Source organism: Gopherus evgoodei, chromosome 7 (assembly GCF_007399415.2).
Source record: "Gopherus evgoodei ecotype Sinaloan lineage chromosome 7, rGopEvg1_v1.p, whole genome shotgun sequence".
In the NCBI taxonomy this organism is placed as follows: domain Eukaryota; kingdom Metazoa; phylum Chordata; order Testudines; family Testudinidae; genus Gopherus; species Gopherus evgoodei.
In genome coordinates, this window is record NC_044328.1 from 21,132,191 (window position 1) to 21,156,456 (window position 24,266).

Below are 24,266 nucleotides of genomic sequence, written 5' to 3' on the forward strand. Positions count from 1 at the left end.
AGTTCTGCTTAACTGAAGCCACAGAATTGGGCCCATGATGCAGTAACTGAGGCTTTTATATTTCAACTTCCTTTTGACCCACCTGCATCTGTTTAATTTTGCACATTTTGGCCCCTGAGCAATTAGAATCAATGAATTCTTGATCAACTCCCGGAACGTTATTGCTGACCATCTTCATTATCACTGACCACTACAAAAACTAACAGCATTTTTTTTTTAAGTACATCAGAAGCAGGAAGCCTGCCAAACAATCAGTGGGGCCACTGGACAACCAAAGGCCACTGCAAAGAAGCTAAATTAATTCTTTGCATCAGTCTTCACTGCAGAGGATGTTAGAGAGATTCCCACATCTGAGATATTCTTTTTAGATGACAAATCTGAGGAACCATCCCAGACTGAGGTGTCAATTGAGGTAGGTTTGGAACAAATTGATATATTAAACAGTAATATGTCACCAGGACCAGATGGTATTCACCCAAGGCTTCTGAAGGAACTCAAATATGAAATTGCAAAACTGCTAACTGAGGTACGTAACCTATCACTTAAAGCAGCCTCTGTACCAGATGACTGGAGGATAGCTAATATAACATTAAATTTTAAAAACAGCTCAAGAGGCGATCCTGGCAATTACAGGCTAGTAAACCTAACTTCAATACCAGGCAAATTGGTTGAAATTCTGGTAAAGAACAGAATTATCAGACATATGGATGAACACAATATGTTGGGGAACTGTCAACATGGTTTTTTAATGCCTCAGCAATTTATTAGAATCCTTTGAGGGTGTCAACAAGCATGAGGACAAGGGTAATCCAGTTGCTATAGGTCCCACTCAAAAGGCTCACAAGCAAAGTAAGCTGTCATGGGATAAGAGGGAAGGTCCTCTCATGGATCAGTAACTGGTTCAAAGATAGGAAACAACGGGTAGGGATAAATGATCAGTTTTCAGAATGGAAAGAGGTAAATAGTGGGGTCCCCAAAGATCTATACTAGAATCTGTGCAGTTCAACATATTCATAAATTATCTGGGAAAAAAAGGGGTAAACAGTGAGGTGGAAAGTTTGCAGATGAATAGTTAAGTCCAAAACTGACCGTAAAGAGTTAACAAGGGATCTCACTAAACTGGGTGACCGGGCAACAAAATGGCAGATGAAATTCACTGTTGATAAATACAAAGTAATTCACACTGGAAAAAATAATCCCAACTATATATACAAAATGATGGGTTCTAAATTAGTTCTTACCACACAAGAAAAAGATCTTGAAGTCATCATAGATCATTCTCTACAACATCTACTCAGTGTGGAGCAGCAGTCAAAAAAGCTAACAATGTTAGGAACCATTAGGAAAGGTACAGGTAGTAAGGCAAAAATTTCATAATGCCACTATATAAATCCATGATATGCCCACACTTTGCATACTCTGTGAAGTTCTAGTCACCACATCTCAAAAATATATACATTAGAAATGAAAAAAGTATAGAGAAGGGAAACAGAAATGATTGTAAAAAGAACAGGAGTATTTGTGGCACCTCAGAGACTAACACAGCTGCTACTCTGAAACCAAACATTATTGTGTGCAAGTGTGTGGAACAGCTTCCTTTGGAGGAGAGACTAAAAAGATTGGGACTGTTTATCTTAGAAAAGAGATAACTGGGAGGGGGGTGGATATGATAGACGTCTATAAAATCATGAATGGTATAGAAAAAGTGAATACGGAAGTGTTATTTCCCCCTTCATATAACACAAGAACCAAGGGTCACCCAATGAAATCAATAGGCAGTAGGTTTAGAACAAACAAAAGGAAGTACTATTTCACACAATGCACAGTCAACCGGTAGTACTCATTGCCAGGGGATGTTGTGAAGGCCAAAAGTATAATTTGGTTCAAAAAACAATCATATAAGTTCGTGGAGGATAGGTCCATCAAAGGCTCTTAGCCAGGATGGTCAAGGACATATCTCCATTCTCTAGATGTCCTTACACTTATGACTGCCAGAAGCTGTGACTGGAGGACAGAGGATGGCTCACTCAATAATTGCCATGTTCTATTCATTCCCTCTGAAGCATCTGGCACTGGCCACTGTTGGAAAACAGGATACTGGGCTAGATGGACCATTGGTCTGACCCAATATGACCGTTCTTTTTTTGTTTTACAGAGTCTACTTGGAATTTACATCAGTTTCACTCAACAACTTCTGAAGAGGACATCTCGACTATGTATGAGAAACACTGGGCCAGGGACCCAATAATGTAGTGTTTGTTTTCATTAACATTCACAATACCATTTTTATTAATGTTCACAATAATATCTTGGATCCCTGGCCTCTGGCCACAGTGAAATGAGCATAACTACACTGTTTCTCTCCTCATCAGTAATCATTATGACTTGGCATCTTAATTCTGTTTGTTCTTGCTAAGAAACATGTGTTAGAAGTTCTCCATTTTATGTTCATTATCTAAACTATCATGAAGGATGGTAGGTTCCTTAAAGCTAGCATTTATAAGCAGTGTTCAACAGCGGCTAGAAACTAGATATAATATAAATGAAATATTCCATGCAAAAGCTACATTAACCCTTTGGCCCTAAAGTGCTATTCATTGCTTACAATATCTGTGTAATCAAAGACTTGCAGTGCTCTCATTGCACTCCAGTTCCCAGATAGCCTGCCTCTCCTGCTCATTATGTAAAAATCAGATCAAGCAACCAGTCCAGGATCATGATCACATTTTCAGTTATGTGGTCAAAACACACGAGTGAAATTGGTCATAAGGACAAATAACTAGTGTGACTGTAAAACATACCCTTAATTAAATAGAAACATTACATTCTGCCATACATACATTAGACTGAATTAACAATCTGTACATAACTGTGCAATACTGTTCAATCTTATGGACATATCAGTGGAATCTCTAGACTTCAGGTTGCATGGAGATTTGCACTTTAAAGCACTATTAAAAACTCTCTGTTTCATACTTTAACTGTTTAATTTAATCTCCAATTTTGCCACAATGACCCTTCAGATGACAATGGAATTTTAGCTTTTATTTAGTAAAGTATAAAATTTAGTATATTTTTTGTAAAATAAACTAAATTTGGACAGGATATATTTTTAAATGCTCCCTCTTGAAAACTTCCCCATTTCCCCCCATATTTCATTAGGTTCCTCTAGCTAAATAACCAGAGTTCCCATCAAGGAACATGATGGGATTCAAAGTCATTTGTCAGCTGTTCGGGATGAGAGGAAAATGAGTGGACTATGTGGGTGGTGAAGGGATGCACTGAAGACTGAGAAGGGGAACCGATGAGTGCCATATAAATGGGAGACAAACTTGTATCTATGACAAATTACACCAAAGAATCTGCCCTGGAGTGTTGAATCACTTAACTGCATATTTCTTTGCAGTTTCTGATCTGTAGGCTATAAAGTCTAGCAACCTTAATGTTAATGAAGATTCTCATGTGAGAATGTAATGGCACATATTTTAGGTCTGGTTGTTTTCTGCTGAGTTGACGTATCTGTAGAAAAGGAGTAAAACATTTGGATGTTCTAACTTCCTAAATCCATATATCATTAAGGCAATTACAGACCATTGGTGTTAGTTTAAATCTAAAGAAAGCACATCTGATATTATTAAAGCTAACAATGCAATTGCAATGGAAACCTAAATACACTGCTAAGTACAAGATCTCCAACTTTGTTTTTTTATTTGATTAATACACAAATGTGAGGAGGCACTAAATAATGCATGGTTTGTTTAAGACATAATAGGCTATGTTAACACCTGTTGTTTCTTAGAGAAATTTTGATAAGATCTCCAGTTATTTTTTAATTTTTGTGTATTATTTTTTCAATGTGGAGTGACTAACATTCCATCCACTTAACAAACAGGTCTTAAATATAAATAAATAAATCCTTAGAGAAATGTATGAGTGTTGTTAGGAACATAGATCGTCACTAGAAAAAAAAACCTGCATATATACTGCAAATGTAATTTTCAGAAACAGAGGCGTCTTTCTCCCCCTTTCCCCTCTACTGTCGCCCCCTGCCACCCCCAGTTTCTTCCATATGCTGCTAGTGGCATCAGTATTAAAAAAAAAATCCCCAATATTTTACAGTATTTACGGTCATTTAAAGGACATTGTGGTTATTGTGGGGATGGAGATTAAATGACGTGTCAATTGATTTTGAAACTGTCTACGTATGTCAAACTGATTGGTTTTGCAATTGGTTTTGAAGTGTCATTTTCTGTCTACCTTGCAGATTTTGTTTCTCAACCAAAAAAAAGTATCTCCAGCTTTGATTATGCTTCAGACATTACTTTTACTTAGGGTATGGCTACACTTACATTTGTGCAGCGCTGGGAGTTACAGCTGTGTTCATCCAGCTGTGTAGGGCCAGCGCTGCAGTGTGGCCACACTGACAGCTACCAGCACTGCAGTGTGGCCACATTTGCAGCATTTGCAGCGCTGTTGGGAGTGGTGCATTTTGGGCAGCTATCCCACAGAGCACCTCGTCCCATTTTGGCGCTGTGGGTTGTGGGAAGGGGACGGAAGGGTGCGGGTCTTTCCGCTTCCTGTTCCAACGCCCCGTGGTGCTTTGTTACACATTCCAAGCAGTTTGGCGCCATTGTGAGTCTGCAGTGCGATTTCTGTTACAAATGGAGCCTGAGCTGCTGAGGACCTTGCTGATGAATGTTGCCAGCACATCACGTTTGGCGGTGGAGCTATTCCTTCAGCTCTAAAGTGACAGTGAGGAGTCAGACGATTATATTGATTCGCCTGACATGCAAGACACTAAATTGCATGTGGCAGTAACGGACGTGCTCAGCACCGTGGAACGCCGCCTTTGGGCTCGGGAAACGATCACTGAGTGGTGGGATCAGATCGTCCTGCAAGCCTGGGATGACGAGCAGTGGCTGCAGAACTTTTGGATGAGAAAAGCCACTTTCATGGGACTGTGTGCTGAGCTCACCCCGTAGGAGCTGCCCTGCCAGTGGAGAAGCGGGTGGCTATTGCAATCTGGAAGCTGGCAACTCCAGACAGCTACCGATCGGTCGCGAACCAGTTTGGAGTGGGAAAGTCGACTGTTGGAATAGTGTTGATGCAAGTTTGCACGGCCATTAATCGCACCCTGCTAAGAAGAACCGTGACTCTGGGGAACGTGCAGGACATTGTGGACGGCTTTGCACAAATGGGTTTCCCTAACTGTGGAGGGGCAATAAATGGGATGCATATTCCTATTCTGGCACCACCCCACCTGGCATCCGAGTATATTAATCGCAAGGGGTATTTCTCTGTGGTTCTCCAAGCACTTGTGGATCACCATGGGCGTTTCACTGACATTTACTCAGGATGGCCTGGAAAGGTGCATGATGCATGCATCTTTCGGAACAGTGCCCTGTTCAGGAAGCTGCTGGCTGGGACTTCTTTCCCAGACCGCAAGATCACAGTAGGGGACGTCGAAATGCCCATTGTGATCCTTGAAGACCCCGCTTACCCCTTAATGCCATGGCTCATGAAACCGTATACAGGGAAGCTTGACAGCAGCAAGGACCGGTTCAACTACAGGCTGAGCCGGTGCAGAATGACTGTGGAGTGTGCTTTTGGCCATTTAAAGGGTCACTGGAGGTGTCTCTATGGGAAGCTAGATTTGGGGGAAAGACACATCTCCGCTGTTATATCCGTGTGCTGTACCCTCCATAATATTTGTGAAGGGAAGGGTGAAACATTCAGTGAAGAATGGACCTCCGAGGTTCGACGTCTAGAGGCTGAATTTGCACAGCCAGAGAGCAGGGCTACTAGAGAGGCCCAGCAAAGGGCTTCAAGGATTAGGGATGCCTTAAGGGAGCAATCTGAGGCTGAAAGCCAACAGTAATGTTTGGTGCCTTTGCTGTGCCTGTTTTTCCCTTGGGGTACTGTATTTCTCACTTTCTGCAATAATAAAAAATGTTTTAAAAGCCAAGAAATCATTTATTCAAAATACAGTACATAAAAGGGCAGGGGAGTAGGGTGGTGGACTGTACATTCAGAGGTTTGAATATGTCTTGCTTGGATTGCTGTGCAATGCCTGCTGCACTTCAGGATTAATATGCTGCATCGTGATGGGGGTTGAGTGCATAGGGTAAGGGTTGTAGTTCTCAGGGCTGGTAGGTGAACGTACAGTTGTTGGGGGCAGCTGGTGGTAAGAACCAAGCTGCTGGAGAAAGGTGTTTTGTGCAAACACTGGGGAACAAGGGAGAGAGCTTTGGGAGGGGTGGGGGTTACCACGGTACTGATCTGCCTGAATGGCTACGAGAGACTGCATACAGTCCGTTTGGCGAGCCAGGGGGCTTATCAGATGCTTTGTGCTTTTCTTGGTAGCCAATTCCTATCTCCTGCTTTGTGTTTGCCTCCACTCATGCATTTTCTCTCTCCAGTCCTGCAGCCTCTTACTGTCTCTGGCGTACTGATTCATAACTGCTTTGATCAAATCTTCTTTTGATTTTCTAGGATTTTTCCTCAAGTTCTGTAGTCTTCACGCAGGCAGTGATAGGGCTGGAGTATTCAAGGACACTTAAAATAAAAGAAATAGAAACATTTAATACAGAGGCTACATTGTTTATTATCACAGTGAAGGAGTTTGTAGACTATTTGTCGCATCATTTACACATACCAAACATAGCACAGTGAGGCCACGGCAGCGAAGGCATGGCGAGCAATGGGGTGAGTGTTTCTGCCGCAACTTCACCTGGGAAGGGGAACTGCCTGAGGGCTCACTGGGGTTTCTGTGCATTGAGGAAAGCAGAGAGCAGCTACTTGGGGACCTGCACTGAACACTATCCCTACATTTTCAACAGGATTTTCTACTGCCAGATATATCGCTGCTGCGCGTTACCTGGGAAGAGAGGGAGGGTCTTCTACAGCAATGTGGATTCCACCCTGGTCCCTATGCAGCTTGCCTGTGTGCAGCAATGGTCCCCCCACCCCTCGCGGCACAGTGGCGCGGACGAGTTAGCCTGACCGGGACAAGGACCACGGTGGCTCTCCCTATAAACTTGCGCCAGCACATTGCCCACGCTCTGGCTGCAACTTTTGAAGAGATTACTGAGGCCGATTACAGAGACATGATAGACCAAATCAATGGGCTATTCCACATCTAGCCATGCATGCATGCAGCCATAACCCCCACCCTCCTCTCCCAAAACGTTTCCATCCTAAAAATAAAATCTGCTTACCGGGAACACGCTCCTCTGCTTCTTCTTCACCAACAAGTTCCAGCTGCTGCGACTGGCTAGCCTCCTCCTGGCTTGAGAAGAGCTCCTGGCTGCATGCCTCCTGGGACTTCGGGGTGTCTCCCTCCACCCCAGTAGCCTCACTCTCGGCTTCCTGTACACCCTCCCCCACTTCTCCCTGCTCTGAACTCTCCATCGTGCTCCTCGGATTGGCAGTGGGGTCACACCCAAGTATGGCATCCAGCTCCTTGTAAAAACGGCAGGTCGTGGGGGCAGCTCCTGAGCGGCAGTTTCCCTCACAGGCTTTGCAATAGGCACTCCGCAGCTCCTTTACTTTTACCCTGCACTGTAACGCGTCCCGTTCATGGCCCCTTAGCAGCAAGGACTTTGATATCTGCCCATAGGTATCATAATTTCTACGGCTGGAGCGCAGCTGTGATTGCACAGCTTCCTCACCCCAAACACTGATGAGGTCCTGCAGCTCGGAAGTGTTCCATGCTGGGGCTCGTTTGGGGCGTGGAGGCATGGTCACTGATTGATTGCACTCCACACCTGGCTGAGCAAACAGGAAGGGGATTTTTAAAATTCCCGGGACATTTAAAGGGCGGGTCACCTGAGCCCAGGGCAGTGGAGTGTGAAACGATGAGCAGAGTGGCTGAAAAGGTATGCTGGGATACCTCCTAATACCCTGGAGGCCAATAAAAGCGCTTTTGGTGGCCACACTTGATGACCAGCGCTGCATCACCATCGCTGGAATCGCTACACCCCAGGCAGACCAGGTGTACAGCCAGCGCTGCAACCAGGGAGTTGCAGCGCTGGCCGTGCTTTGCAAATGTGGACACAGAGTGAGCTGCAGCGCTGTAACCCCATCACCAGCGCTGCAACTTTCCAGTGTAGCCATGCCCTTAGTGTTCTGCATTTTCAGTTTCCTTTTTATCAATCCACTCAGTATTTTTGGGGTACTTATTTTTGTTAGACACTAAAGCTTTATGTGATTGTTGTTTCCTGCAGCTCTGACACTGAAGCAGTTCCACAGTGTAAAACACAGAACACATACACAGTGGAGGTCAGAATACCAAACAACATTAACATTGTGCTATGATTGGCTCACAAGGAGATGCTGCCTGCCTATCTCTTTGCATCCTTTTAGTTTGGCATTGAATTTAAACAATCAATCGTCCACAGATAAAGATATGTAGTGCCCCCTATCCACTCGGTTACCTCCTTTGGGTGCCAATCTCCTTACGGGTTTGGGTGGATGAGCATGGGTTTGGATGGATGAGCATGGGTTTGGATGGATCCACACACAGCCAGTCCTGACCTTTCTTTGGCTGGGTCCAGATTACTCCCAAAATGGCTTCTCCCGTCATCAGGGCTCCCAGGAAAGTGCCTCTCACTGCCTATTGATCAGGCTACCTCTTCTTCCTGGGCTTTCCCTTGTCAATGATGTGACATTGCCCCTTCTTCTGAGCTGGCACACCTACAATCCTTCCCCAAACCTACAGAGGCCCCATTGTTCCACACAGTGTCTCTCCTCTCTTCTCCTCGGTTGCCTTGCAGACTTAGTCTGCCCTTGGTTTCCCATTCCTACCTGGGACTGTGTGCCTCTCCTGAACTACCAGCACACAGAGCCCCAGGAACCCAGGTAAGCTCCTGGGGTTACAGACAGATAAGATAAAAAGATAAACATGGGGCAAAAACGCAAATCTATCAAGAAAATCAGTGGTTAGAAATTTTCAAGAAAAGTAAAGACAGAAGCGATGCATCGTGCTGCAAATATTGCAGCATTGAGGTCAGTGTTCGCACTGACAGAATAAAAGAGCATGTTGAAAGCCAGCAACACAAGAAGATTAAGGAAGAAAGTGGGCTTTGGGATAAACAGACAATATAAGGAGCTTTCACCAGAGCTTTAATGAAAGAGAGGACATAGCACAACTGTGCGTGCTCTTTGTTTCACTGGACAACCACTCTTAATAGTAGAGGGGCCTCTTGGTTACTGTGCATCAGTAATGTCCAGCAGCAAAAACCCTTCCTAATGCAGACCACCTCACTCGTAAGTATTTGAAAGAAAAAGACAATGCTTAAGTATCTAAACTGATGGAATGAACTGATGGAAATGTGGTGTCTAGTCTGATATTTGATGAGTTTCCTGATGCTTTAGACCGTCCAATTCTTGGCATTTTGTTTTCATTGTTTTTATTTCAAAGCAAATAAACCCACATCGTTTTGTGCTGATATGACAGTCATCCACTCTGCTGACAGACATTTTCTCAACAGCAATAACTAATTTGGGAAAATGTGGCCAGAACTAACACAGATTCTGCTTCCTACGAGGCTCAGTTTTCCCAGGAGATTAAATTCAATCAGAAGCCAGTGCTGCTGTGTATTACCTGCTCATCTAACTAACTCTGTACTGTCAGCAGCTACTGCAATGGAAGAAATGAAAGACATGAAATCTTTATCATTGGATTTGGGGCCATTTTCAAGCATGCGAAGGTTTAACAGTGCAAGATAAGTGCAGAGCCAACTGCCAATTACCCACCCCTTTTGAGTCACATCTGTGGATGAGCTTGTACTTCATTGCCTGTCATGTAAATAACGTGTGGACTATGCTAATATGTCTCCCAGATCATCCAGAGTTTGTTGGTTTTAAAGTAGAAGCTCTAAAGGGACTGGCAAATTCAAAGTAACTGCCAGATTTTAAGCACCAAGGTAATGTTAATTGGTGAAAACTTGGAATCACTGTGTGACATGCAGAAAACACTGCAGTTTTCTCTAACTACTGCCCACATGTTTGCCAATACAGATGTTTACCGGATCCTAACAACCAAAAGCTCAGCTGAACTGAGCACAAAAGCTGAAGGAGAAACACACAGCGAGAAAACTCATCTGTTTCTAGAAATCTTTCCCACCCCGAAACATGTGAAAACCAAAACAGCGTTCAGAACCTTTAACGTAACACTCAGGGAGAAATGGGAAATGACCGTGGCCCATAATCTGAATCCCCAATATCCAAAATATTTTTTTGAACGTCATCCAGATGTTGCACCTTTTCCTCAAGGTGAAATTTACAGCAGACTATGGTCTTTATGCCAGAGTGTTTCAACCATTTGCGACTAAAGAAGTTTCAGATCTGAAAGGGGAATTTACTACATACATGAACTTGCCTAATCCTGACAATGCGAAACTGGATGTGCTGGTTGTCTGTAACAATCATCAAGACACACTTCCTAACCTCAGCAAAGCAGCACAGCATGCTTTGAGCATACCCCCTGTATCTGTTGATGCAGAGTGCATATTTTCAAAGTTGGACTACCTCCAAGCAGCAAGAGGCTCAACATGAGTGAGGATACTTTGAAGAAAATTATGCAAGTGTACGCTAACCAGGATTTCTGGAAAAAACTACTACTTCTGAGCGAGACAAAATATACCTTCGTACATTAAAAAAAAGTTTCAATTATACTGTAGTAAAATGTGTATATTAAAAAAGGTTTTTTTGTTTTCCTTTACATCGTCCCTTCCCCCAATTTTTCCCGTGTTTTTAATTTTTAACCTGATTTCATCCCAGTTTTAATGTTTGGAAAGTAAACACTGGAAAAATCCCAGATTTTTTTGTCTTACAAATAAAAAGTGAAAACGTGAAACAGTAGTTTTATTTTTAAATTACCAGACCGTCTCAAGCAAACAAATGAAAGGTCTGAGCAGCTTCCAATTTCTATCCTGACGTAATTTTAGGAAAACCTAATGTCAAAAATGAACGGATAAGAAAAACAACAGTAAAATTTGGCTGCACTAAACTGTTTAAGCAAATTGCCTATATTGATTAAATGAACTGAAAAAAGTATCAAATATATGATGCTTATACACAGTACTAGACGATGCATCTATAACAAGAGTCTTGTTAGTACTTGTGGTGGATTGTCTAATCTAATCATTGTATTTTAGGCACATGAAATAAAAGCATAATGTTGATATTTCAGTTATCTTCTCCTTTGTACACTTTCCAACCATTGTAGTTTTAGCTTAGTAAAGATAATTAAGTCCATTATAGCATCCTCAGGGTACATCTACACTACAGGATAAATTCGAATTAGCTTAAACCGATTTTATAAAACAGATGTTATAAAGTCGATTATGTGCGTCCACACTAGGCACATTAATTCGGTGGTGTGCGTCCGTGGTCCGAGGCTAGCGTTGATTTCTGGAGCAGTGCACTCTGGGTAGCTACTGTAAAAGAATGAGGCCAATAATGTCGATTTGCGTCCACACTAACCCTAAATCGATATAGTAATATCGATTTTAGCATTACTCCTCTCGTTTTGTAGGCATACAGAAATCGATTTAAAGAGCCCTTTAAATCGATATAAAGAGCAGTGTAGTGTGGATGGGTGCAGCGTTAAATCGATTTAACGCTGTTAAAATCGGTTTAACAGCGTAGTGTGGACCAGGCCTCAGTTATAACAGCACAATTAAAAGTATTTTGTAATGCAAATTTCAACTGGTTAGCCACATTCCTATTATAAACCCTCATGTAAAACATTTTGCATTTGTAACTGGATTGTCTGTCACAATTCTTGAACCATAATATCAATTTGTGGTTGACTTCAGAATATAGCACTGAGCTCCATGTTGACTGACATTTACAAACACAAGTTTGTTGTTCTGGCTCCCCCAAGTTCCAGTGTAATCAAAAATCTGGTAGCGTTCATTGACCGTTCATACAAGTTGTGCCTTCTTTTCAGCATTTCAATTAATTTTCTTTTTCTTGGCACGTGAAGAGCTAATTGACTACTTTGACTCAATGCCCAAGAGTGTGAGGTGGCACCAGCAGCAGAGGATACGAAAGGAGCTCTGATGGCATTAGAGGTGACACCATTTGCATCACTAACACGAACAAAACATTTTAAGACAGTTATACCATAGTTCAAGGAGATGTTCCCTTTTTGGCAAAAATCAAAAATAGTCTATAGTCAGCATTAAGCCTACTACTATTTAATTAGACATTTGTTGACACAAATGAGTAAATGAGGGCATTTTTCAGGTACTCCAAAATATTTACTCTTCATGAGTAATTTCAACGAATACAGGGCTTTGAATCTCAGCCTATAACTTGTTCTTTTGATTACTCTGGTTTGATCAGTAGATGATCATTTTCTGGACACAAAACAAAAGGTGTATGTTTGAGCTGCATCAGATGATAAAAGATCTTCCAGGGCAAATCATTCCAACTGATTCTATTTTAATTACACATTTACAAGCAAACTAAACCAATGTCTGCAAAGCAAGGGTTACAGAATGAAATCTATAGCTGAAGGTTTCATAATTACGTAGACAGTACCATCCTAAAATACTGTCCTGTAAACCTGCAACTCAAACTATGATCCCTGCAGAGCAAGGCTGTAGAATTATGATAAAACAAGGAGTACAACAAAAGGAAGATCACGTGACATCTCCAAAGTTCAGACTGATTCATAGCTTAAAAGAGTCAATCATAATAAGCGGTCACTAAACCTTGACTACATTCTCAATAAATGCATACTATGAAGCTATTTTTAATTGTCAGCCACTTGCCCTTAAGAAACATCTTTCATCATCCAAAAATATCCATCACTGAATGACAATACTCATCCACAATTTTATTCAAAGTACGTGCACACTGTGTGAGTTAACTGAAGGAAAATGCTCCAAATCAAAGCTGTTTTACAAATGTCTTCTCCTACAAATCACCGTAAAACTACTGTAATTAGCCAACTGGCAGTTCTCAGGCAAACAAGCATCAACCCAATAGGCAGCCCAGCACGACAGCAAAAATTGCATTATTGTAGTAATTATGCTTTTTGTCCAAGGCCTCGCTACAGCTAACATTTCCACATTTTTAAAAAGTCAAGTACCCCTGATCTGTTTACAGAGTGGAAATACTGAATAGCTCAGCATCTGCGCTAAATCCCTGAGCATGCATATTAAGAAATGACTAACCAAGAATGTATATAAAGAGTAGACAACACACCTTAGCATATTACCTAGTATTTGCCCAGAAGGGAGTTTAAACACTTCACTGTTAAGACCTCAGAGGTAGTCCCTGCACAGTTAAGGATGCTGGTCCTCCTGTCTTTGATACACAGATATTCTGGGCAGTTACAGTCATACTTCACTTTGCAATGGAGGAGAGGGGGAGATAAGTTAAAAGCATTTTGCTGTCACCAGCAGTTGCTACTGAAAATTATCAGCAAGAACGACCAGCACATGACAAAAATCTCTTTTTTTCCTGTACTGAGACTATGACCAACAAAAAGAGCATCAAAACCAACACGGATGGATACCTCCCTCAAAGCAAATAAAACACAAACTCTTTCTAGCAAGAAATCTGATCACACAAATCTACATACCTGCACACAGAAACCCAACTCCCCTACAAGTACCCCTGTGGTCCTCTCTGTTACAGACATAGCCCACAGAGATCCTCCCTAACTCCTGTATATACACATAGCAACATACATTCACATACACACCCCTGTGAGCACACTCTCTCAACCTCCCTATGCCTACACACCTTTAACCCCTCCCCCAGCTGATCTTATTACATACTTTATTACAATACATAAAGTAATAGTTAAGCTTATCAAGCTGATCTCAATGTAAAGGTTGAAATATCACAGTATCAGCAAGTCATTACTATAACAAAGCAAAAAAACCCTACCTCATAGCTGTGTGTGGTTTCATGTCCTTAGGGCAGTAAATAGGAAACGCAGATCTCGAAATAGACAATGCAGTAATGAAACAGATATGCAGAAACGTGCAGATACTTCGGTTAAATGCCTGCTTTAACACAGCTCATTGTGTGTGTTCGATAGGCAAAATTCCTGCTCGGCCCTCATAAGTCGTGTGTGTGTGTGTGTGTGGTGAGGCTGCAATGCCTGTTCGGCGCTCCTCAGAGTGTGTGTGTGTGTTGTGCAGGTACAATACTGCTCTGCGCTCCTCAGAGTGTGTGTGTGCTGTGCAGGTACAATACCGGCTCTGCAGTTAGTGTGTATGTGGTGCAGGTAGGATGCTGGGTCTGCACTCTGTGTGTGTGGTGCGTGTGTGGTGCAAGTAGTGCGATGCCTGCTCTAGCACGCAGGGTGCGAGGACAGCGGCAGCCCTTCTGCAGAAGTTCCCCAGCGCCTCCCGTGAGCCAAAACTTGGGGCGCTCCTCTGCTGTTCGCTGAGAAATGCACGTCGGGTCGCTGCCTCCCCGCAATCCCTGAGGCTGCAACTTCTCCAAGCGGAGCCGGCCACAGAGGTGAGCCGCTGCCGCCGCATCCCTCCTCCCGCCCGCCCGCCGCACCTTTCCGAGCTGCAGCCTCCCGCCCCGCTCCGGCGGGCAGAGCGCGGCACGCGGCACTCACCGCTTCTCCGCCTCTCTCCGGGCTCCGCGCCACACTTCCCCCAGAGGGCGGCGCCCGGCCACGCTCCGCTCCGCCGCGCGGCTCCGCTCTACCTCCTGCCCGCAGCTGCTAGGCGGGACGCTGGGGTGGGTCCGGCCTGCCCCCGCTCGGCGTAGCGACTGGTCTGCAGAGCCGGCTCGCTCCGGCCAGCCAGGCACCGCCGCCCGCCAGTCCCCAGCAGCGGCGGCGAGCCAGGCAGCAGCGGCCACGTGAAGCTGCGGGCGGCGGCGGCAGGCAGGGGCTTGCCAAGCGTGCTGCTGCCGCCGTTCCGCTGGGAATGGGCGCTACCCCGGCCTGGGCTAGGGCGGGGGGCGGAAGTTTGCGCTTGAAGAGGAGCTGCAAAGCCCCCGCTAGCGAGTTGCAGCCCACGCGTGACCCCCCTCGCCTTGGCCCCGGGCATGGCGTCCTGCATGTGCAGCGCCAGGTGCAATGGGACCCCCCCACTCTGAGCTTATGAGAAGGCACCCACTCGCCAGCCAGAGAAGCAGCCTGCCTGCAGGAAGCAGTCTCTGAGGTGCTGCTCCAACCATTGCAGCTGCTGGCCCTTCCACTGGACCTCCTCTCCCCTCCTCCAACATGCACCCACAGCCAACAGAATGTGCTTTCCCACAGGGCTCCTCTGCCCAGCCCTTTGTACTGTGCTCTTCCCTGGGGCAGACTGAGTGAGGTCAGGAGAAGAATGGTCTGGAATCAACCCCTTGCCCATCTTTTTCTGGGGGAGGAAGGCCTCAGCCCTACTGCCCCCTCAGCTCCCATCCCCAGCACTGAGCTTGTTCAGGTGAGGCTGGGAAGGCCCCAGTTCCATTGCATAGGCCCACGTCGGCTAGGGAGGACCAGAAGCCTAGCTGCTGCCACCCACCTTAAGTCTAGGGGAGACAAAAGGCAGTATCTGTAGCTCATCCAACCAGTTCTCTTCCTCTCCAGGGTTAGAAAAGTCCCAACCTCACTGCCTGGTCTATGGACCAGAGGGGTAAAACAGCTTTCATTGTCAGATCAGCTTTCATTGCCACTATCTCAGAACCAGGCCTGTCACATTGTCCAGGGGATGGATAGGCCAGGAAGGACCTTCAAACCAGCAGCAACATCAGCTCCTGGGGAGGGCTCTATTACCCTTATAAACAGAAGGGCCTTTCCCAGAAAGTGGGCAGATTCTGGCTGCTTAGGGTGCAGATTAAAACCAACATCTTAAATTCTAACTAGAAGCCAGAAAGCTGCCTGAGCAATTTATGGAGCCCAGGTGTGATGTGCTCCTGAGAAGAGGCTCCACTCCCCAAGCAAGCAGCCACCTTTTGCAATTGCTTCCAAATGGAGTTGGACATAGACTCACACGAAAGGGAACATTGCAATGGTTTAATGAAGTCACAAAGGTACAGATGCTGGTAGGGAGATCTGTGTCCAAACAAAAAGGCTGTATCCCTCCAGTTAAGTGTAGATGGGGTAGGGGGAAGCTATTTTGGCCATAGCTTCTCCTTAGTCAATATAATCTTTCACAACTTTATTCTCCCAGCCCACCAACATCACCTCTTTTTTATCATTTTTCTCTCACTCATATTCCAGTTTCCATCAAACCCTAACTCAGTTGCTTTTGCTAGTCAGTCAAGATGAAGAGGCAAAGCTATGTGTCATCAGCATACAGAAAATAATTAAACTTCTGCAGCTTAATCTCCCTGCATATTCCTGAAGGCATCAAACCTCACACAGATATAGCACAGTGGCAGAAGATGGAGACAACTCAAATGACAAAAGGCTCTTTGTGCATCTAACAAGAGATAATTCTATCTCTTCTGGCAAATCTCCTAAAAAGAAGATTCCCGTGTTCTTATATCCGATAATTTGTAATGTCTTAGAGAAAGCATCTTTGCAATTATGTCCTTTTGAGGGAAGAAAGTCATCATTTCCCTCATTCTTGAATAGATGAATGACCTTCATTAACATCTTTTAAGACATGTTTAGGTTCAGAGGATGGACAACTTTAGTCCTTTCCTAAATCCTGCCACAAGTACGCCTGTTCTTTTTGCAAATACAGACTAACACGGCTGCTACTCTGAAACCCAAAAACTTACTTTCTCTTGGAACATGACCAGCTGACAGAGCAAGACTAACATTAAGGCACCTGCAGTATGATGCTTACACTGGAGAGGGAAAATACGAACTTCATGATAGGATTCACAGCAGCCTGAATGAGAGCTGAATGCCTTCAGCAGCACCAGTCCAATCAGGTAGATTTGCATGCACTCCTAGGATTGGGGCCCCAGAAAAAGGCTTAGCAGCCAATTTAAATTCTGCCTGATGTGAGGAAGAGGAAGATGTCTTACTAGCTTCTGTGGAGATCCCAGATTTATCCATTAAGGCCCACCACATAGAAGAATTTGGGCTCTGTAGGTGCAGCACAATCTCAGTCATCACTAATTTAGTAAAACCAATTATTCTCACCAGTCATAGTGATTAGAATGTTCAAACTCAGATTGGAGCACTCATCTTTTGGTTCATGTGCGTTTTTCTCTTCTACTGTGGGCTACATGCTGGGTCAGTCTTATCTGAGCAGCAAAAGAAAAGGAAGTTACGCCCATACTGCTGTGCTTTATAGGGAAAGAAATTTCATAGGGCATAGACCAGAGATTGACAGACTGGATGAGGATGGGATGGTTTATATATATATATATATATATATATATATATGCTGGTACATATGCTGGGGAAAAATAAATGTAGAGAAAACATTATTTTATTCTGCTGAGCAATAAAGGCAAGAATAGCTCTCAGTCCAAAGCCTCCTGCCTTGATTTACAAATCACAATGGAGGAGAGGCTTGTTGCTGGATAATTTTTGCCGTGTAACCAGGCACATTGTCTGTGTTGTAGACAGTAAAGATTCCTTTAAAAAGTGTTCATCACCCAAAGTTGTGGGGTTGCTGTGAGTCGCATGTGTTTTGCAGAGGCTGCATGTTACCATGTAGCCCTTTGCATTTCTTTCCCAACAGTGAATGTGCTCGGTGATTAGCTTTAATGTGCATGTTCAATATTCTATAATGCTAGAGTTAACATTTCATTTACTTTTAGCTAAGTGCAAAGCTGGTGAATAATACATCCTAGGGATATCTAAATTTGTAGGGGTTTCTTTTGAAGTGAAATCATTTTTGGTATAATAATAAGAGAAACATTCTGCTTTGTATTTTATTATTATGGAATCATCACTGGGAGCCAAGCAGTTTAAGTATTTCAAATGAATGATTATTCACCCACAAGACTAAGTTTAAGTAACTCTAAAGGGCTGATTTAAACTCATAGCTGCCTACAAATTCCTGTGCCACAGCACATATGGCTCTGGGTGTATCAGACAGGCTCATTCCATGTCAGATGTGAATTTCTCCTAACCCTGGGATTAAAAAGAGGTTTAAATAACAGATTCCAATTCACAGTTTACCACAACTAATTTTAAGACATCTCCCTGGGTAAAACACCTGGGTAGATACATGATGAAGCCTGTAATTTTAAAAAGTTACATATTCTTTTTTCCTATTCTGGGTTGAATATAACCTGCTTATGCCTCAAGGACTCTGAACAGCATTCTGCTTAGCAAGAATTTTGCATACTTATCATATTTTCAGACTTTTTTCTGTCTTTTATATTGGTGTTTTAATATCTAAGTCATTGTCATGAAAACAGGATTCATCTGCTCACATGGCTTACTCCCCACAAAAGTCATGGGGCAGATCCTCACCTGGTATAAATTAGCATAGCTCAACTGACTTCAAATTTACACCAACTGAGGATCTGTCCTGTAATCTATGTAGGGGTCTGATTTTGTTCCCATTGAAGTCAATAAGTGTTGGATAAATTCCTAGGTTCTAATGGTACTAGCAAATAGGTACTCCATAATAGTAGTCTTATCACTCCACAAATGTGAATGAATTTATGTTTGCAATACCCCAGTGAGGTAGAGGAGAAAAAATATAAACCTTCTGTGACATAATAAATCACCTCTGTAGCAACTAATTGTGATGTCACAGAACATTATGGCTTCAGGAGGGAAATAAACAGCAGGAGCAAATGAGTTCTTTAAAACCAAGGTCCTGTTTTCACACAAACAAATCCAGTTTTTAAAAGAAGGAAGAGAGGAGAGATTTATGCTATCAGTAAAACGGTCTCTACCTAGATTGATTTTCATAAGCTTCTGGCCCCTCTCTCTGTAAATATAATGCATCGCTAGTTCCCATGTGCACCTTCCCCAGCACACAAAGAAGGAAGTCGCTTTTCAAACAAGTTTGTTCATATTGCTTGGCTCTGAACAAGTTTATCTGCTGAGAAAAGTTAACAGAAAACTCTTTAGTGATGTTGGTAAAAAGAAGGCATGTAACTGGCAGCATCAGTGTGTGGCATCTAAAGGGGGCTTTATAATTTGTAGTTCCCATTGATATTAATTGGACTTAAGTGTGCACATCTGGAGAAGAAAATAGACCCCTCAGCCTGGCAATTGGCAGTACAGATTTGTCAATTTTAAAATTAAGCTCAGCGTTAGCGCACAGCTTTAATTGGATTCTGATTTTGGGGGTGGGTCTATTGTTCTGTGTGTCTATTATATTGTTAGGGTCTCCATGTTATTCCCACACACATGCATAGAAATTTGAGAGTTTCTGCCTTGTCATTTTTTTCAGAAGATGGAGCTTCAGAAAGAAAGTTTCAGTCTCTGAAACCTGCACTACTCAGGAGATCAACTAAAGGTCTGGCCCATCCATGCTGTGACCTTGTGCTTCTTCATACATCACGTCCCAATCTCACCCCCCTCAATGGTAGCACTGGCCGCTGCCTCACAAAACCTTACTCATGGGATTTTGCTGTAGGATAGGAGGACCAGCATAAATTAACGCAGATAAAGGCAACACTTATTTACACCAAGGAGCCCTTATGGTGTGTGTAGAGAGGAAGGGGAATAATGCCCCCAAAGTATCTGAGTCCTCTGGCCTGTCCCCACCCCACAACACATAGACCCCATTGTCTTTGGAGCCACCTCTGTGGATGGAGGAAAATTGGGGGAGGGGTATATTGTCAATGAGGCTGCACTTGCCCTCCTGAGAGTCCTTGAGTAGTATCTACCTGAACAAGCATGTCACAGCTCATGGAAGCAAAGAGATGACTGGGGGCAAAATAGAGTTACACCTCTACCTGATATAACGCTGTCCTCAAGAGCCAAAAAATCTTACCGCATTATGTTAAACCACATTATATCAAACTTGCTATAATCCACCGGAGTGCGCAGCCCCGCCCCCCGGAGCGTTGCTTTATCGCATTATATCCAAATTTGTGTTATATTGGGTCACGTTATATCGGGGTAGAGGTGTACTACTAAACAGTAGTTCTTTTCAACAGGTGGAGATCTCTGAATGGGGAATGGGAGTTTTCATGTGGTGGACCCAAAAACTGCCATGTACTGTAAATTAAATTACACTCCAGAGATTCCCACTACACTACTGATCTATACCCTTGAGCAGAAGGTGTGCATGCCCCTGGTGTCCAGCAAAGCTCAGCTTCATGGGGGCACTCACCACTGCTGCACATAACATCTCTTTTGGGCAACCAGGGGTTGGGAACAGCAGCAGCCCAATAACCACAGAGGATACTCCAGCCCTTAGTCTGAGTTATCAAGCTGGGCGCTGAGGCAGGATTTAGTGCTGTGGAAAGGGAAAGGATAGTCTGCTTAATAATCTGTTCTCCCCTTAGTACAATTGCACAAGTCTCATTTAAAATAATGGGAGAGAGGTGTGCTGCTGAGGATAAATTGTTGATTTTATTATTGCCATACTCCTGACAGATAGACCACTCACTTCAATTCTGGGGAACAAGAAGATGATCTCTTAAAGCTTGAAAATAGAGTTTGCTGTTTTCCTTACAAAGTTGCCTTTGGGAATGATGCTTATAGGCACAAACTCCTGGACCATACTGGGAGTCCTTTACTTTTTCTGAATTCTCATTGAAAATAATGGGAGTTTTGCCTCAATGAAAACCGATGAGAATTGAGTAAACATGTCAGCATTTGGCCTATCTGAAAATACACTCCCAGATTTTAAATGTTCAGATTCGGTTTTTTATTCCTAGTGGTACATCCTTGTAATGCCCTTCAAGAAATACTTGAAGGACATAAACATCAATGAGGCAAAGGAATTACTTAGGATATAATTTCCCTTAGTCATTTTTTTAGGCAACTTATACATATTTCGTTCCTTTAATCTTTCCTAATAAGTCAATCTCTTCAGCCCCTTAATTATTTTTATTGCTGTTCTATGAATTCCCTTCCATTTGTCTATAGTTCTCTGGTGCCCAGAACTGAATGCAGAATTTTATATGTGATCTCACCACAGCAGCATAGAGAGGGGATATTACTTCCCTGCTACCTTTATCTATCACCAGTTTAATAACTTATTGGAATCATGGAGAGCAAGAAATTGATTCAAATAGCTGTAAACGGATAGAGGGTTCAGAAATACTGTAATGCTTTTGTGGCACTGCTTACATCAAGAAAAACGTCAAGCCAAGTTTAGCATGCTAATCTACTACAAATGTACAACATTTTAAATGCTTGGGGAAATTAAGGCATTAAAACCTGACTCAAGCACAGCCATGTGATTCTCTAAAGGAATATGAATAAAGAGTGACACAATTCAGAAGACAAATGAATAGGGTTCAAATTAGTACTACAAATAGCTCACACATGCACACTTCCTGAGGGTTTCATTACTGCACATTCTATAATTCACAGGTATATGACAGAACAATCAAAGATGACTCAGAACAACAGACCAGTTGGAGTAGAAGGACAAGACTATGTCTATTAGGAAGTAGGTCCTGCATTGGGGCTGGGGCAGAGCTGCTCTACCTGAGGAAGAGCACTTGTATCTCAGGATGGCAGAGTTTCCAAGAGTGCAGGGGGGCACACAATGCCTCATTCTATGTTAGCGTACAGCCTCCCATGATCTCACTCTCTAAGCACACCTAGCTAACCGGGTAGGGGCAAGCAAGGCCATTGCCTCATCTCCTGCCCAACCTTTTGGGGTGACTAGCACCCCAACAGGCACTCGGAGGGAGCAGTCCCTGTGCAATATGCTCAGTACCCACAGTTAGTCTGATGCCAAAAGAAGGGGTGGGCATGAAACTCAGAATTCTAAGAGAGATAAAGGGAATTAGAGAACTACTTACCTTCCTAATGAGGAGGAACCCCCATAGCAGCGAGACCAAGAAACTTGCAAATATTCTATGAGCCAGCAGCCAGAGGGGTTAAAGCCCTTATTTGCATTGACATGGCAGAAAAGTCTGCAGAAAAGCTCCTGTTAAATGCATAAGTATCATAAGTATTTAATATGGCTGGATCTAGTCACTTTGAAAATAGTCTAAAGGAGGAAATTATGGTCTCATGCTAGATGCTGAAGAATGGAGTGGATCCTTTATCCATGTTGCATTCATATTCTGATAATAGGATATTGGGTTGTCACATTATTTTGCAATTATTTTGAATCTAATTCTTGATTAGGAAACAAGAATCCCTTTCTGCTGCCATTGAAGTCAAATGGTAATAGCATTACTGGTTTCCTCTTACACACATGAGTAGCCCCATTGTCTCCTACTACTTAGATGAGTAAGGAGGGAAGGCCTTTTTTCCCCTCCTTGGAGGCATATAGTTTCTTGTTAACTGCTATAGAATAATCTATTCCACTCTACCTTGAATGGTCCATTAGCATATGTGCTAACTACTTATGCTAAAACAAGGAAGAGTCCTTGTGGCACCTTAGAAACTAACACATTTATTTTCATGTGCTTTATATTTATACCTGCTTACTGTATTTTCCACTCCATGCACCTGATGAAGTGGATTATAGGCCACAAAAACTTATGCCCAAATAAATTTGTTAAGTCTTTATAGTGCGACAAGGACTCCTCATTGTTTTTACTGATACAGACTAACATGGCTATCCCTCTGATACTTATGCTAAGCAATCTGTTCCACTTTGCATTTAGCTGTGAGCCTTGGAGTACCTTTCCCTGAAGAAGACTTCTGTGTGGCTCAAAAGCTTGTTTCTATCAACAGAAGTTGGTCCAATAAAAGATATTACTTCATATACACACATTTCTCTCTAATATCCTGGGAGCGACATGGCTACAACTACACTACATATTCCACTCTGTCATACACGCAAAGAATTTCACCTCCCAGAAACATTACATATGCTAATATATTTCATTGCTGTGCCACAGATAAGGAATTGTAGGTCAGTGGGCCATTTTGTATGCACTTCAGTGCTCAGCATAGCTTTTCTTTTCATGTCATTTATTATTCCTCCCCCAGCTCCTGACTACAAAATACAGTGTTTAAAATTTGATCAGTGATGTATCCTAACTTGTCCTTGAATTATACTGGTTTTTTATTTCTCTTTCCTTAACCCCTCTTTTCACCTTAACTATCTCAAGAGAAATCAGAATGAAGCTTATTTTACAAGCTGCATTCCCCTCATACAGTACTTTCCTATCAGTTATCTCTGTTACTCGTCATTCAGAACCTGACCATGTGTTTCTTGCACACCCAAAGCAACCATTTACTTCAATGGGAGCTGTGGATGGTAAAGAAGCACAGATCAGGCCCTTTATATATATACACAATCTCTATCTTTTCAAGTGACTCATGAATTATTTATATTCTGGACAAATATTTTCATGCTGCTGGACAAAAATTATGTCTCCTGAAGCCATAAATGAAGATATATTCAACTGTCAAGACCATTTGGTTAATATTGATTCAGCTGCTGTAAGTGCAGTTTATGGAACTTACATTGACTTCACTGGGAATTCTGTACATGAAGGGTGAGATTCATCCCTATGTAAAGAGCAAGCTTAAGGCCTACTCAAAATGGGACTTAAATAGTCTTATGCAGTGCCTCTGTATGGGGTGAATTTTCCCTGGAGCACTTAACGGATCAAGCTCTGTATCATATTCCAGGAGAGTGGGAGTTGCTCACTTTTAGGGTATAAAAATACAGTCATCTGATTTACCAGACACCATATGGAAATGTGGAGATGGAGAACGTCTTGTTTCATAAAAAAAAGAAAGATAAGAAAATCTCCCTGATGCATACAAACTCATCTCTTTCCTGAACCAATAAACAGAATAATCCTCCTTTTTTCTTTTTTTTCGGGGGGGGGGGGGCGGGGAGGGAATGGCTAACTCAGCCTTCATCACATAATTGCTTCAGTTTGCAACAGTTTTCAATACATTTTAAAGATAATGATTAAAAATAGGTATCAACATTATCATTTTCAATTACTATTATAGTTGCAATGAAATTCTGGCTTCAGGAATATTAAAAGAAACACTGGAAAATAGACACAAATAAAAGTTTTAAGCCAAATTCACTCCATTGAGAAATAGGCCAGGAAAATAGAGCGTAGGCAATGCAGAACATTTGGGCTAGTGTTCTGTATAAGGGTGAATTTCATGCTAAGTGTACAAGTCTTTGTTGTTACCCCATCATCAGTACCTATTTTTCCTGGTATGTTTCCATTCACATGGTAACAATATTGGCATACTTGCATTTGCATGAAGTCTCATTTTACCAGTAACTTCCTGCAGCCTGGTTCCTCAAAAA

At 42.8% G+C, this 24,266-nt stretch overlaps 1 protein-coding gene across 3 annotated transcripts in view; it reads right to left on the reverse strand.

Annotated features, from left to right (window-relative positions):
* CHST15 (carbohydrate sulfotransferase 15) overlaps nucleotides 1–14,672 on the reverse strand; it is a 100,416-nt gene extending 85,744 nt beyond the window's left edge. For 2 of the 3 annotated variants that reach the window (XM_030570794.1, XM_030570796.1), the window contains exon 1: nucleotides 13,912–14,580. The gene's annotated coding sequence lies outside the window, so the exon portion shown is untranslated. The other variant, XM_030570795.1, reaches the window with a different exon arrangement.
* Between the last annotated feature and the right edge of the window lie 9,594 nt (nucleotides 14,673–24,266).